We start from the raw sequence: 13,150 nt of genomic DNA on the forward strand, positions 1-13,150 counted from the left end.
CGTTGGGTGCATTCATTCTTTGCCATTTTATTTAACTGTGCCAACCACTGACTGAAACATGTTTGCACTTTTTTAGGAAGCAGGTTTTTTTATTTGTAGATTAACAAAGCCGCAAATGCAAAACACATATTCTGCAATTTTTTGTTTAACCTCTTCCATAGGAAAAGCTGGGTATTCTAGTGCTTCCAATCCAGCCGCGTGGTGTCCGTGGTGGCTGCCTCACTTTAAGCTGTCAGTAGGCATAGAATGTTAGCCCTTTGGTTGAGTCTGCAGAAAGAACGTTGGCGTTTCAGTCTTCCTTTTGTTTTTATGGCACATGTGGAAACGTCTTACATGTCCTTCTTTTGTGTCTATCCGTGTTGCTTCCCTTCCCAATCTCGCTGCTTCTGTACTGTATTTGACGTCCTTCGCTACTTTGTGCACAGCGCCCCCTGCAGTCATAGAGCAACTTTCCTGGCTGTCCCTGTGCACAGAGTTCATAGTATCATTCAGGAGAGGGGGCGTCTTCAATGCGGATCAGAAAGCAGCTGGCGGCAGACGGATCCTCTTCTGCAGAAGGCAACAGTTGCAGCCGTCTTGCGGAGTTATCATAGACATGCCCCGGGATTCGCTGAACTCAAGGTACCAAGATCCGAATGTGCCCTAGAAGGCGCCCATTCATTGCATACATATAATGCACATTCACTCTGAAATATACCACCCACTCATGACACGAGAACATATACAAGATAAAATAAACATATGACACTATCTTAAAAAGAAGCCTACTCACGGGATAGTGCTCTCTCGTCACGTGCGCCCAAATCGCTGGTGCAATGAGTGGGAGTGGGAATCTTTCAGGGCACGCGAGGGTCATCAGTGAGTGGGCATCTTACATACTGCGTTTTTCGTATACCCGTCATATGTATGCTGATCATATGCGAAGAGCGAACAGTCAAGGGAGTGTTGACGACTCCATGTAGAGGTGACCGTCTGACACCTTTCTTTCCATATTCACTGTTTTGATCAGTTGACGTTAGGCACTTTTTTAAACTGCTGTACTACATACAGCTCAAAAGGTTTAGCTCCCCACTCCACGCGCGCGACTTTATTTGCTATTTTACAACTATTGCTTAGCTTCAGACTACAGATGATTCGCGGGATTAAGTTGTTGCCCCATGCACGTCGTTACTGTGTATCCCGTTTGTTTATTGTGTAAGTGTGACCAAACACGTAATTAAGATTTCAGAAGACTTTTTCGCGCGGGTGGGCGGGATATTAGGGTGCTTAGAGACCTTGAGAGTAGTGAATTTTTGAATTGGAATTGGAAGGGCGTCAATATTTGCCACACATATGCGAGAGCGACCAAGCACAGGGAGGGTGGTGGCACCAACCAAGAATGCTTTCCGACCCCCCCCCAAACCGAGAAAATCTTTTGAATAATGGGTTAAAATGCAGCATTAGACAGCCCACTTTATGTGCAAGAGGTTTTATTGGTTCACTCGTGTAAAAATCCAATAGATGCTGTTACGGGGCTACGCCATTGCAGGGCGCGTGTCTCCTTAAGAGATTGCAACCCTGCCACTTGGGAGACATCACGTGAGGAAGTACGTCAGAATGGGGGAAGGGAGCTTGAGTTCAGTTCATGCATGTATACGAATAAAGAAAGACGTATATTCTCCATCGGTGTGTCTGTCCTCCTTTCAAGGGCCCAGTCCGGGCCTAACATCTGGCGACGAGTTGACCTACCAGACCACCGAGTCCTCCTCCTTGCGTGCAACGATACCGCTCCAATCCGTGCCGCGGGCACCTTCCAGCCCGGCGCACGTGCCTGATCCCAGGCCCGACTCCTCCTCAACGCGCCGAGCGCGCATCCGCGCCGCGGGCAGTTCCGCGCCCGGCGCCAAGCCTGATCCCAGGCATGCCTCCTCCTCGCTGCGCAGACAGCGCATCCGCGCCGCGGGCATTTCCGAGCCCGGCGCCGAGCCTGATCCCAGGCCCGTCCTTCGCCTCACCGTGCAGACAGCGCATCCGCGCTGCGGTCAAGTCCGCCTCCTCCGCCCGTGGTCCCAGCGACGTTGCCCGATTCCCAAGCCCGCGTTCCTGGGATAGAGAATCATATGCAGAGTTGAAGAGCGGGTGACCCCACGCCTGCGTCGCGTGACGCAGCAACCCCACCACCAGGCTCCAGACTACAGAGAACCCACGTGCCAGGCGCTGATCGCCCAGGAGTGTTTTTTCAGAGCGCCCTACGCCGAATACACGACAACCCATCAGCGGGTGCAACGGAAGCCTGGAAGTCATCGAAGGTGGGTCAGACCACACATACCCAGACACACGCGGACCGCTGCATAAGCCCTCAGCATGAGCTCACCTCAGGCCCAACAACCACCAAATGCCCCTGCCCCTGCAAGTAACACGGCAACGACAGCATGGCGCATGCCTCCCCCATTTTCAATGATGCCACAAGCAGACAAGGGTCCAAGATGGATTGATTGGCTAGAGGACTTTAACACCTTCATTGATGCTGCAGGGGAAGACAAGTCCCCTCTGCTAGGAAGCATGTTCCTAAATCTGGCGGTCAATGACATCAAAGTCCTTACCAAGACCATTCCCCCCGCAGAACAAGCTGACTTTCCAACACTAATAGCGGCCATAAACAGAAGATTAGTTATTGAACCAAACGGAGACTATGAAAGATACATATTCAACCTTTGTACACAGAGAGTCGATGAAACCATTGACAAGTTCATAACCCGCCTACGAATAAAAGGGGCCAACTGCCAATTTGAAGCCTTCTCACTCAACGAAGCCATACGGTTGAGGATTATTGAAGGCTGTTTGTCTCAAACCTTAAAGAAACAACTCCTTAAAAAACCTATCACCATAGAGGAAGTGAGCCAGATGGCCAGGATTCTAGAGAGAGTCGAGAAGCAAGTGTCCCAAATCTCGAACACAGCCTCGACGAGACAAGAGAGAGCTGAAACCGTTGCAGCGGTACAGGCCAGCCACGCAAGACAAGGGGACAAGGGCGTCAACCCCAACTATTCCACGACGCCGAGGACACAACGCCAATGCTACCGCTGTGGAATGTCTTTCCCTCACGCAGGGACCTGCCCCGCCATATCACAGAGACACGGCAACTGCGGCAGAGAGGGACATTTCCAATCAGTCTGCAGAGAAGGCAGACCATTCCCGACACAAAAGTTCCCAATTGCCTCCCAATTCAAAACGCCTGTCAGGAACCCCCTAACCCAGGCCTATCAACCACGCCCGTACGCCCAGAATCCACGGAGGCACGTCAGAGTAGTCGAAGAGGTATACCCCATGGATGACAGTCAAGAGCACGAGGGTGAAGAGCAAGTGTCCCACATCAGAGACGAATATGACGGGCCCCCGGAACAATTTTCACAATATGAGGGAGGCTCACAAGGGGGCCAACAGGAATTCGACCAATGCAACCAGTATCCACACGACGAATACGTGAATCTCATCATGGATGAAGGCGAAGCACGTGAAGCACCCAAGATACCCGTTGACATAGCAGGGCAGCAATTCTGTTTCCTTGTAGACTCGGGAGCCACCGTTAACATAATGGGTGAGAAGGAATTCAACCAGATCACCAACCGGCCGCCCCTGACACCCTAAAACTCCAAGATCTACCAATGGGGTGCCACAACTCCTCTGCAATCGATTGGATTTTTCAGCCGTCGGCTCATCCATGATAACCAATCCACGACGACGGACATCCACGTCATTCGCAGCCCTACCAAAGGCAGATGCTTGCTCAGTTACAGGACGGCGTCGTGCCTGGGACTCATCGACATACATGTCTGCGAAGGGGACAAAATCCGTTCGACAGACCCAACACTGGAGACGAGAGAGACAGTGCTTTTCCTCTCATCAGAGCCCACTCAAACTGGAACGATGTCGCTGGGTCAACTGAAAGGACCACCGGTGAAACTTCACATAGATCCCACCGTCCGACCGGTACCACAGCACCCGAGAAGAGTTGGTTTCCATCTTCAGGCCGCAGTGTCAGCAGAACTCAATCAACTCCTAACTGATGGAATAATTGAACCAGCCCGGGCCCGACCCCATGGGTATCCCCGTTGGTAATAGTACCAAAAGAAGGCGGACGTCTCAGACTCTGCGTTGACATGCGCATAGCCAATACAGCAATCCAGCGCAAAAGGCATCCTGGGCCACGAATCGAAGATATGATAGTTCAATTGAATAAATCCACCCTCTTCTCGAAACTGGACTTGAACCAGGGCTACCACCAGATGGTACTCCACCCGGAATCCAGAGGGATCACCACGTTTGCCACACACGACGTGTTGTTTAGGTACAAATGCCTAAACTTTGGCATCTCTTCAGCTGCGGAAATTTTTCATGAAGCCATCAGGCAAATCATACGTCCGATCAAAGGCACACTGAATTACAGTGATGACATACTGGTATTCGGGCGCACCCGTGAAGAACATGACGCCGCTCTTCGCGCCACATGCAAAGCCATCCAGGATGCAGGCCTCACGTTGAACGTGGATAAATGCAGATTCAGCAAAAGCAAGCTAAAATTTTTCGGACACATCTTCTCGGCCGACGGGATGACACCAGATCCCGACAAAGTGGCCACTATCTTCAATCTGCAAGCCCCGAGACAGATTGCCGACGTCCGCTCGTTCCTAGGCATGGCTGGGTATTGCGCCCGATACATCCCCCACTATGCCACCATCATGGAACCTCTTCGGAAATTGCTCCAGAAAGACATGCTCTTCGCCTGGACCGCCGAATGCCAGGAGGCGTTTGACTCCATTAAACAGTCCCTAGCTGAAGCGCGAAAACTGGCCTACTTCGACCCAGAATGGCACACTGAAATCGTGGTCGACGCAAGTCCGGTGGGACTAGGTGCCATACTCGCCCAGACCAACGGCACTGACGCTCACCCGAGACATGTAGTGGCATATGCCAGCAGAGCACTTGCGTCCCCCGAGGCCGCATACTCCCAAGCGGAAAAAGAGAGTCTAGCAGCAGTCTGGGCATGTGAACACTTTCACAACTTTATCATCGGGAAGAGATTCACCCTCATCACGGATCACCAGGCCCTCCTTTCGCTGTTTGGGAACCCGCGGATGAAAATGCCCCCCAGAATAGAACGATGGGGCATCCGGCTGCAAGAATATGACTATCACATCATTCATCGACCGGGGGGGCAAGCATAATCCAGCCGACTATCTGTCGAGACACCCCTCCGGAACGTCAACGCCAAGGCAAGGCGACATAGAATACATAAACTATGTCACCACCAACGCACTACCTCCGGCAATGTCACTGGAAACAGTGGCACTCGCAACAGCAGCGGACCCATCCATGGCCTTGGCGATTGAACTCACAGACCACAACAAGTGGAAAGACTACAAGAGAGCACTGTCAACACACCCAGGAGCAAACCGAGACGAATTGGAAAGGATTGCAAGAGTTCACTCAGAGCTAGCCGTGCAAGACAGCACCATACTTCTCAGAGGGTGCAGAATAATAATCCCAACGGCCCTTAGATCTGAAATAATCAAGACGGCACATGAAGGCCACAGAGGCGCAGACAACACCAAGCGCCAACTACGGCACCACGTATGGTTTCCTTTTCTCGATGCCTTAGTTGATCGATGGGTAAGAAACTGCATGGCATGCCAATGCACAGCCAGAGAGGAAGCACCCGCACCTTTACAAGTGATGCAAATCCCGGAACGCCCGTGGGAAAGGGTGGCGGTAGATTTCTACGGGCCCCTAGAGTCAGGAAAATACCTACTCCTGTTCATTGATGAACACTCACGTTTCCCCATTGTCAAAAGGTCACCATCCACAGCCTTTGCACAAGTAGCGGCAATCTTTGATGAAGTAGTGAGCGAATGGGGCATACCAGATGTGATCAAATCCGACAACGGACCCCCCTTTCTGTGGTCATGACTTCTCAAAACTGGCAAAGCACCTGGGGTTCAAACACCAGAAAATAACGCCACTCTGGCCCCAGGCGAATGGCATGGCGGAGCGGTTCATGTCATCTATCAAGAAAACAGTACAAAGAGCCAAGCTAGAAAACGTAGATCTCCACCAAGCTCTGTGCAGAATGCTGCGGGACTATAGGAACACGCCGCATGAAGCGACAAACAAGACCCCGGCTGAACTTATGGTAAAGTACCAAGTCACCCGTTGAACAGACCGGACACTGACACACAACTCATAGAAAGAGACACACAGAGAAAAGAACGAGCCCGCACCCAAACCGATGAGAAGCGGCGAGCACATCAGAAAGATTTTCAAGTAGGAGATGAGGTCTTTGTCCAACAGCCAACGGTGAAGAAGAGTGACCCTCGATTCTCCCCGCAGACACTACAGGTTCGCCGAAAACGAAGAAAGAGAAATCACAAGGAACTGCTCAAAGTTCAAGCTGGCAACAACCACAGACTCTGAGGGACTCCAAACCCCAGACCCGGAGACGATGACAGTAGATGGGCGAGACACATTGTTGACGCCTCCAAGGTTCTCCCCCTGGCCAGGAATCAAGAGGACAGAGAGGCCTGAAGAAGATCCTCAAGAAGGTACCAGCACCCGGCCCCAACGTGCCATAAAGAAACCAGCACGCTTAGTCGAAGAGTGCTGAACTCGATGCAAGGACATTTCGTCCGGGGGTGATGTTACAGGGCTATGCCTTTGCAGGGCTCGTGTCTCCTTAAGAGATTGCAACCCTGCCACGTGGGAGACATCACGTGAGGAAGTACGTCAGAATGGGGGAAGGGAGCTTGAGTTCAATTCATGCATGTATACGAATAAAGAAAGACGTATATTCTCCATCGGTGTGTCTGTCCTCCTTTCAAGGGCCCAGTCCGGGCCTAACAGATGCGAGCAACCAACTGTGCACAGTAGGGTTTCCCAACACATGTTCATGATGCCTTTATTTTTTCTTTGTGCATAATGTTATAAGAAAACATGTCCAGCCTGGCTCGCCAATATATGCCAGTAAACACACATGAGAACACACACTTGTTGGTTTTGACATTAAAAATGCCATGCCAAGATAAGAAAACATGTCGGACACGTAATAACACTTAACGTGTTTGCTTTCTCATAGATGTCCATTAAAAATGCCATGCCACAGTAAGATATTATAGCTAGACTGCCAGCAACAAGCTTCCAGACTAGTCACGTAAAACGCGTATCATGCTTACTTTATCATAGATGCCTCATATAATCTATTTCCCTGCCCAAATTGGCTTCATAGGCCATCAGAATCCCAACACAAGCACATTCATTCGCTCATTCACACAGCATTCAAAGAGCATTTGCTTGCTCACTCGCACCCATATCGTACACTTGCTCATTTGCACATGCATAAATAAACACACAACGACATACACATCATATACATACACAATTCTACATCTACCGTCAGCCCTAGTCCAGATGCTGAAGCTCGCAGGGACACTACCTCCCTTGACGAGGGCCCTGTGGTTCCTGCGCACAAGAATAGGAACCAGGAAACCCTTCCTGGTTCCTCCTCATAAGTGTAGGAGCCAGAGCGTCACTTTGCCAGGGCCCATTGAGTCTGAATGTACATTCACCAATATTGCAGTTAATTTCCATTTCTTGCACACTCATTTTCCATCACAGTAAGTGTTTCGTGTTTAAGATCGCCTGAAGAAGCTCACCTGATTGTACTGTAAATAGAGGAGGCAATCTTGGCGAAACACGTATTGGGATGGAAAATGAATATGCATGAAATGGAAATTCATTTTCAATGTTGGTGAATAGAATTGCATTAGTGTTTCTTACGTTAAGAACTGTTAATTCTGAAATATGAAGAGCTTATTCTTTATGAGAATTGTTGCTATTGAAGTATTGTGAAGAAATGCACATATTTGAATTAAATTCATTTTTTTTTCATTAGCTTTAGTGTCTTAAATAAAACTGTAAATGCAGATAAATTATGTTATAGAGTGATTCCACAAACAAGGAATGTTAATATATACTTAAAAAGAGGCGCATACGAGTTTGAGGTTTTATAGGTATTCGAAAAATAGGCCTTTTCAGGTTAAGACACATTTTACTAAGTGCAGCCTCTTACTTTTTTGAACATACATTAAATGTTATCTCAGTTTGTGAAAGAAAGCACAAGAGGGATTGGATTGAGGTACCTGCTTGTTGTTTGTGACTTTGTATTAAGATCTGTACAACAGGAGTGATCGCATAACCTTACATTTTTGTGCTGCTGTTCTGTTGTTACAGGGAATGTTGTTACACCTTTGCACCGGTGGTCGCTTTGGCGACAGCATCGGGTGTACAACATAATGCATTCCTACTCACCCAAGATGGCGGACGCCTCTGAATCTGATTGTGAAGCTCCCGCTGCAGAGGTTGCACGTTGTTTTCCTTCACGCCGCGACGATCATGTGACTCCATATAACCCGACCAGGAAGTTAAGCAAATGCGTCGCTACTCTCCAGATCGGCGCTTCGTAAGTTCGTTCCTAGGGAATCTGTTTCATGTTCCGTCCTCCTATCTATAGTTTTCTGTATCTAACTAACTGTGCTCTCTGCCCTTTCCTCCATTAGGCCATTTTCCGGACTCCATCTGCTCACCTCCTCTCCCCTAAGGTCCGCTTCCAACCTAAAGAGTGAGTCTTGAGGGTTTATAGTTCCCTTCAATCCTCTCCCCATTCTTAGCTCAAATACTAACATCCGCTTCGGGTTTCCGGAAACTCTCTCTCTTTCCTCGTAGGACTCACCCCCTTCCCGAAGACTTTACACAGACTTCTCGAATCTCTCAACTCCATACCCGGAGTAAGTTAACATAGCTATTCGTATCAACAACAGACGATCGAAAGTGGAGAAAACTTACCTCTCCTTTCTTCCGTCCAGGACCAGCTTCGTCTGCACCGGATCTTTTGAAGGGAAGCTGGCTGATTCATCCTGAAGGTCTACAGTATCCTGTCATTACAACACAGGGTTTTTCTTCCCCGGAGGGTTTTCCCTGGGGACTGTGGTTCCTCCTCAGCTGAAGCTAACGGCTGGGAGGGAGCAGGGTTTCCCGGGAAGCCTTCACTATCTGCCTTGTTGCTGGTACGGAGTCCGCCCGCTGCCCAGGTTAGTGAACTGCATAATTGTTCTGTCTCATATTGGACGCATTGTAATAGTTAGCGACGCCAAAATATAGGAAATATCCTATCACAGGCTCTTGTGCAGACGGTGGACTCCGATGGAGCAACAAATGCAACAATTGATGGCTGCTATGCAGTCTATGTCTCTGGAGATGCAATCTCTAAAACAAGACAATGCTCAGTTAAGACAACAGGTCGCTCGAGCGTTTTCAGAAACTCCTCCTTATGCCTTGCATACCGATAAGTATGACGGAAACCCGCACAAACTCAAGGAGTTCCTGGATAGTTGCCTGGTTCAGTTTACCTTCAAAGCACGTTTTTTCCCTTCTGATAAGGACAAAGTAGGTTATCTGATATCCCACTTGGCAGGCCCTGCATTGGCCTGGGCGACACCCTTAGTCACCTCAGAAAATGCCATTCTAGACTCATACCCAGCCTTTACTAACAGTTTGCGGTCTATGTTTAGTAGGCAGGAAATTTCAGTCTCTACTCAGGAGAAACTGCTAGATTTAAAACAGGGAAATAAAGATCTTATGAGTTACGTGACTCAATTTAAACAGCTATCAGCTGAAACAGGGTGGCCGGATGACGGTCTCCTCACGCTGTTTCGCAGAGGTCTTTCCGAGGAACTGAAAGATGAAGTCTCGAAGGTTCCTCGTCCCGCCAATTTAGCCGAGATGATTGCGCTCACCATGCAGATTGATTACCGTCTCCATGAACGCTTCCATGAGAAGAAGAGAGGGAAACCCTCTCAACTATTCTCTAGTTCTCCTTCCCCGGTTTCTCGATCCCAGAAACCCGACGAACCCATGCAAATAGGAGTGGCCAGAGGCCCTTTGTCAGAGGGCGAAAGAGAAAGACGGATGAGTCAGGGCCTATGTATGTACTGTGGGGCTTCATCTCACATGCTGAAGGATTGTCCCGTCGTCCCTCCTCGTCGGACAAGGAATCCGATGCGGGGAAACGCCAAGACCCTGTCGTAAGGGGAACCACGGCAGGAGGTCCTGAAAGGAGTTCCCCAAAGAGACTTGGTACTTCTCTTAAAGAGGACATTACGGAACACACTATGTTAGTACTTCCCCTGATCTTGAAATTACCAGACTTAGAGCTACGTGGGGTTCCGGCATTGATCGATTGCGGAGCAGCTGGCAACTTTATTGATGACCAATGGGCTGCGAAGCATGGAATCATTAGATCCACCAAGACGTGTATAACACCCATTCAGGGGGTGGATGGTTGTCCCCTTAGTTCTGGACCCATTCGAGAACAGACTACTCCTCTTACATGCCTAATTTCAACCCACCAGGAGACGTTAGTTTTTGACCTGATAAAAACTGCTCATTTTCCCATTATTTTGGGCTTACCGTGGCTGCGAACCCATAATCCTTTTATAAACTGGAAGGCAGGAACTTTGTTTCTAGGTTCCGAATATTGTGTTTCCCATTGTCTTACTCAATCATCTGTTGGCATTCAAGCACCTTCCATGATGGTAGTACCAACCGAAGGCTCCTCGATTGGGATGGTCAGTCAGATCCCGAGGTGTCATCAACAATTTCAGTCCATATTTTCTCAGCCAGAATACCCTACATTACCTCCTCACCGTCGGGATGACTGTCATTTAGATTTGTTCCCTGATCAACCGATACCTTTTGGCCGAATGTACATCTTATCCCAACCGGAGAAAAAGGCTCTCAAAGACTACCTTCAGACTAATCTTCAAAACGGTCTTATAACTGAGTCCAAATCACCCGCCGGTGCTTCGTTATTCTTCATTCCCAAAAGGGATACAGAGGAACTACGGCCATGCATAGACTACCGAGGGCTCAATAAGGTCACCATCCCGGATAAGTATCCAATGCCGCTTATCCCAGACATTCTGGAAGCCGTTCAAGGGGCTTCGCTCTATACCAAGTTGGATTTACGAGGGGCATATCACTTGATTCGCATCGCCCCTGGCGACGAGTGGAAGACTGCCTTTCGGACCCCATTCGGTCACTACGAATATAGGGTGATGCCGTTTGGGTTGGCTAATGCTCCCGCTGTTTTTCAGCGCTTCATGGACCATCTATTCGCCGATGTACTCCTTCACTATGTAATCGTCTATTTGGATGATATTCTAGTCTTTTCACAGAAAATAGAGGAACACATCCGACATGTCAATTTGGTATTAGACCGACTTAAGGCCAACCAGCTGTATTGCAAACTGGCAAAATGCGAGTTCCACAGGAACCAAGTGACGTATCTTGGGTTCGTGCTGTCTGCCCAGGGGATTTCTATGGACCCTCGGAAGATCTCGGCTATATTAGATTGGCCTTCCCCTTCGAACGTCAAAGAGATCCAACGATTTTTGGGGTTCGCTAATTTTTATAGAAAATTCATCCCAGGATTCTCCGAGACCGTGCTTCCCATTACCAGTCTTCTGAAGAAGGGGAAGACTTTCGTTTGGGATGACCCTGCGCAGAAAGCCTTTTCGGAACTAAAGAATCTTTTCACGTCTGCTTCCGTTTTGCTCACCCCAGACCAGTCTCGACCATTCATTGTCGAGACTGATGCGTCTCACCATGCTCTAGGAGCAATTCTTTTGCAAAAGGACGAGTCAGGAGTAGAAGGACCAGTTGCTTATCTCTCCAAGACCTTCTCCTCCTCGGAAATAAATTATTCAGTCCTTGATAAAGAATTGCTGGCAATCAAGCGAGCCTTTGAGGAGTGGAGACATCTATTGCTGGGCTCGGCCTACCCGGTCGAGGTTCGAACCGACCATCACAACCTCAAAGTATTGCAACAAGCCCATACCACTAACAGTCGACAAGCTCGCTGGGCTCATTTTTTTCTACCGTTTCGGATAGAATTTACTTTCCTTCCCGGGAATCAAAACCTCCGAGCAGATGCGCTTTCAAGAAAGGATCCTCCTATCAAAAAGTTCCATTCTGAGCCTTTCTTTCCTAAAGCTACATTTCTGGCAACAGTGACTGATTTTCTACATATTGTCAGACAGGAAACGGCACGTCTAGATCCAATCTGCAGGAACTTACAAGAGACTCATTCGCTGACTCAGGAGAAGGGATACTACTTTTTTAAGGATCAGGTATTTATTCCGACCCCGACACTTCAGAAAGAAGTCCTGTTCATGTGTCATGACTCCAAGGCAGCCGGGCATCGAGGATATCAAAACACCCTTGAGCTGACTACTCGTCATTTTTGGTGGCCAGGGATAACCAAGGATGTCCAAGATTATGTATCAGCATGCACGGTTTGTCTACAATCTAAGACTCCCAGGTATCCACCTTTTGGTTTACTCACCTGTATGCCAATTCCGGACAAGCCCTGGCAAGTCATTTCCACTGACTTCATTGTCGACCTTCCGTTGTCCTCGGGTTACACCACCGTTATGGTGACTATTGACTATTTCACGAAGATGGCCCATTTCATTCCTCTGCAAAAACTCCCTGGGGCTGCTCTTATGTCAAAGATATTTATTTCAGAAATATTCTCTAGACACGGTCTTCCTAACACTATTGTGTCTGATCGGGGTCCCCAATATATCTCGCAATTTTGGAAGGGTATTTGTCAATCATTGGGAATCAATAGAGCCCTTAGCTCAGGATATCATCCCCAAACAAATGGGCAGACTGAGCGCCTAAACCAAACACTAGAGACATATCTGCGCTGTTTTGTTTCTGCGGCACAGGATGATTGGGGAGATCTCCTACCCTTGGCTGAATATGCATACAATAATGCCAGTCATTCGGCACTAAAGACCAGTCCTTTTTACTGTTCCTATGGATTTCATCCATCCTTTGAACCGTCCATCTCTAAGTCCTCTGCCAATTGTCCTGGAATAGACAGTCTAGTCGATGGTATTCAGAAGGGTCAACAGCTCGCTCGAATAGCTCTGCAGGCCGCCCAAGATCGAGCCAAGAGGGCAGCTAATCGCCGTCGACTAGATCTGCCATCCCTTCAAGTCGGGGATGTGGTCTGGTTATCAGCCCGATTCCTCCCGAGACATCTGGTGCCGTC

The 13,150-nt window shown here is 48.7% G+C and overlaps 1 protein-coding gene across 2 annotated transcripts in view; it reads left to right on the forward strand.

Moving 5' to 3' along the window:
- Positions 1–378: 378 nt before the first annotated feature.
- Positions 379–13,150, forward strand: part of SLC25A40 (solute carrier family 25 member 40) — a 964,848-nt gene continuing 952,076 nt past the window's right edge. Inside the window, exon 1 of one of the 2 annotated variants that reach the window (XM_069648384.1) lies at positions 379–621. The gene's annotated coding sequence lies outside the window, so the exon portion shown is untranslated. The remainder of the gene's footprint in view (positions 622–13,150) is intronic. The other variant, XM_069648381.1, reaches the window with a different exon arrangement.

Source organism: Ambystoma mexicanum, chromosome 2q (genome assembly GCF_040938575.1).
Source record: "Ambystoma mexicanum isolate Mex_15411 chromosome 2q, UKY_AmexF1_1, whole genome shotgun sequence".
NCBI classification, from domain to species: Eukaryota; Metazoa; Chordata; class Amphibia; order Caudata; family Ambystomatidae; genus Ambystoma; species Ambystoma mexicanum.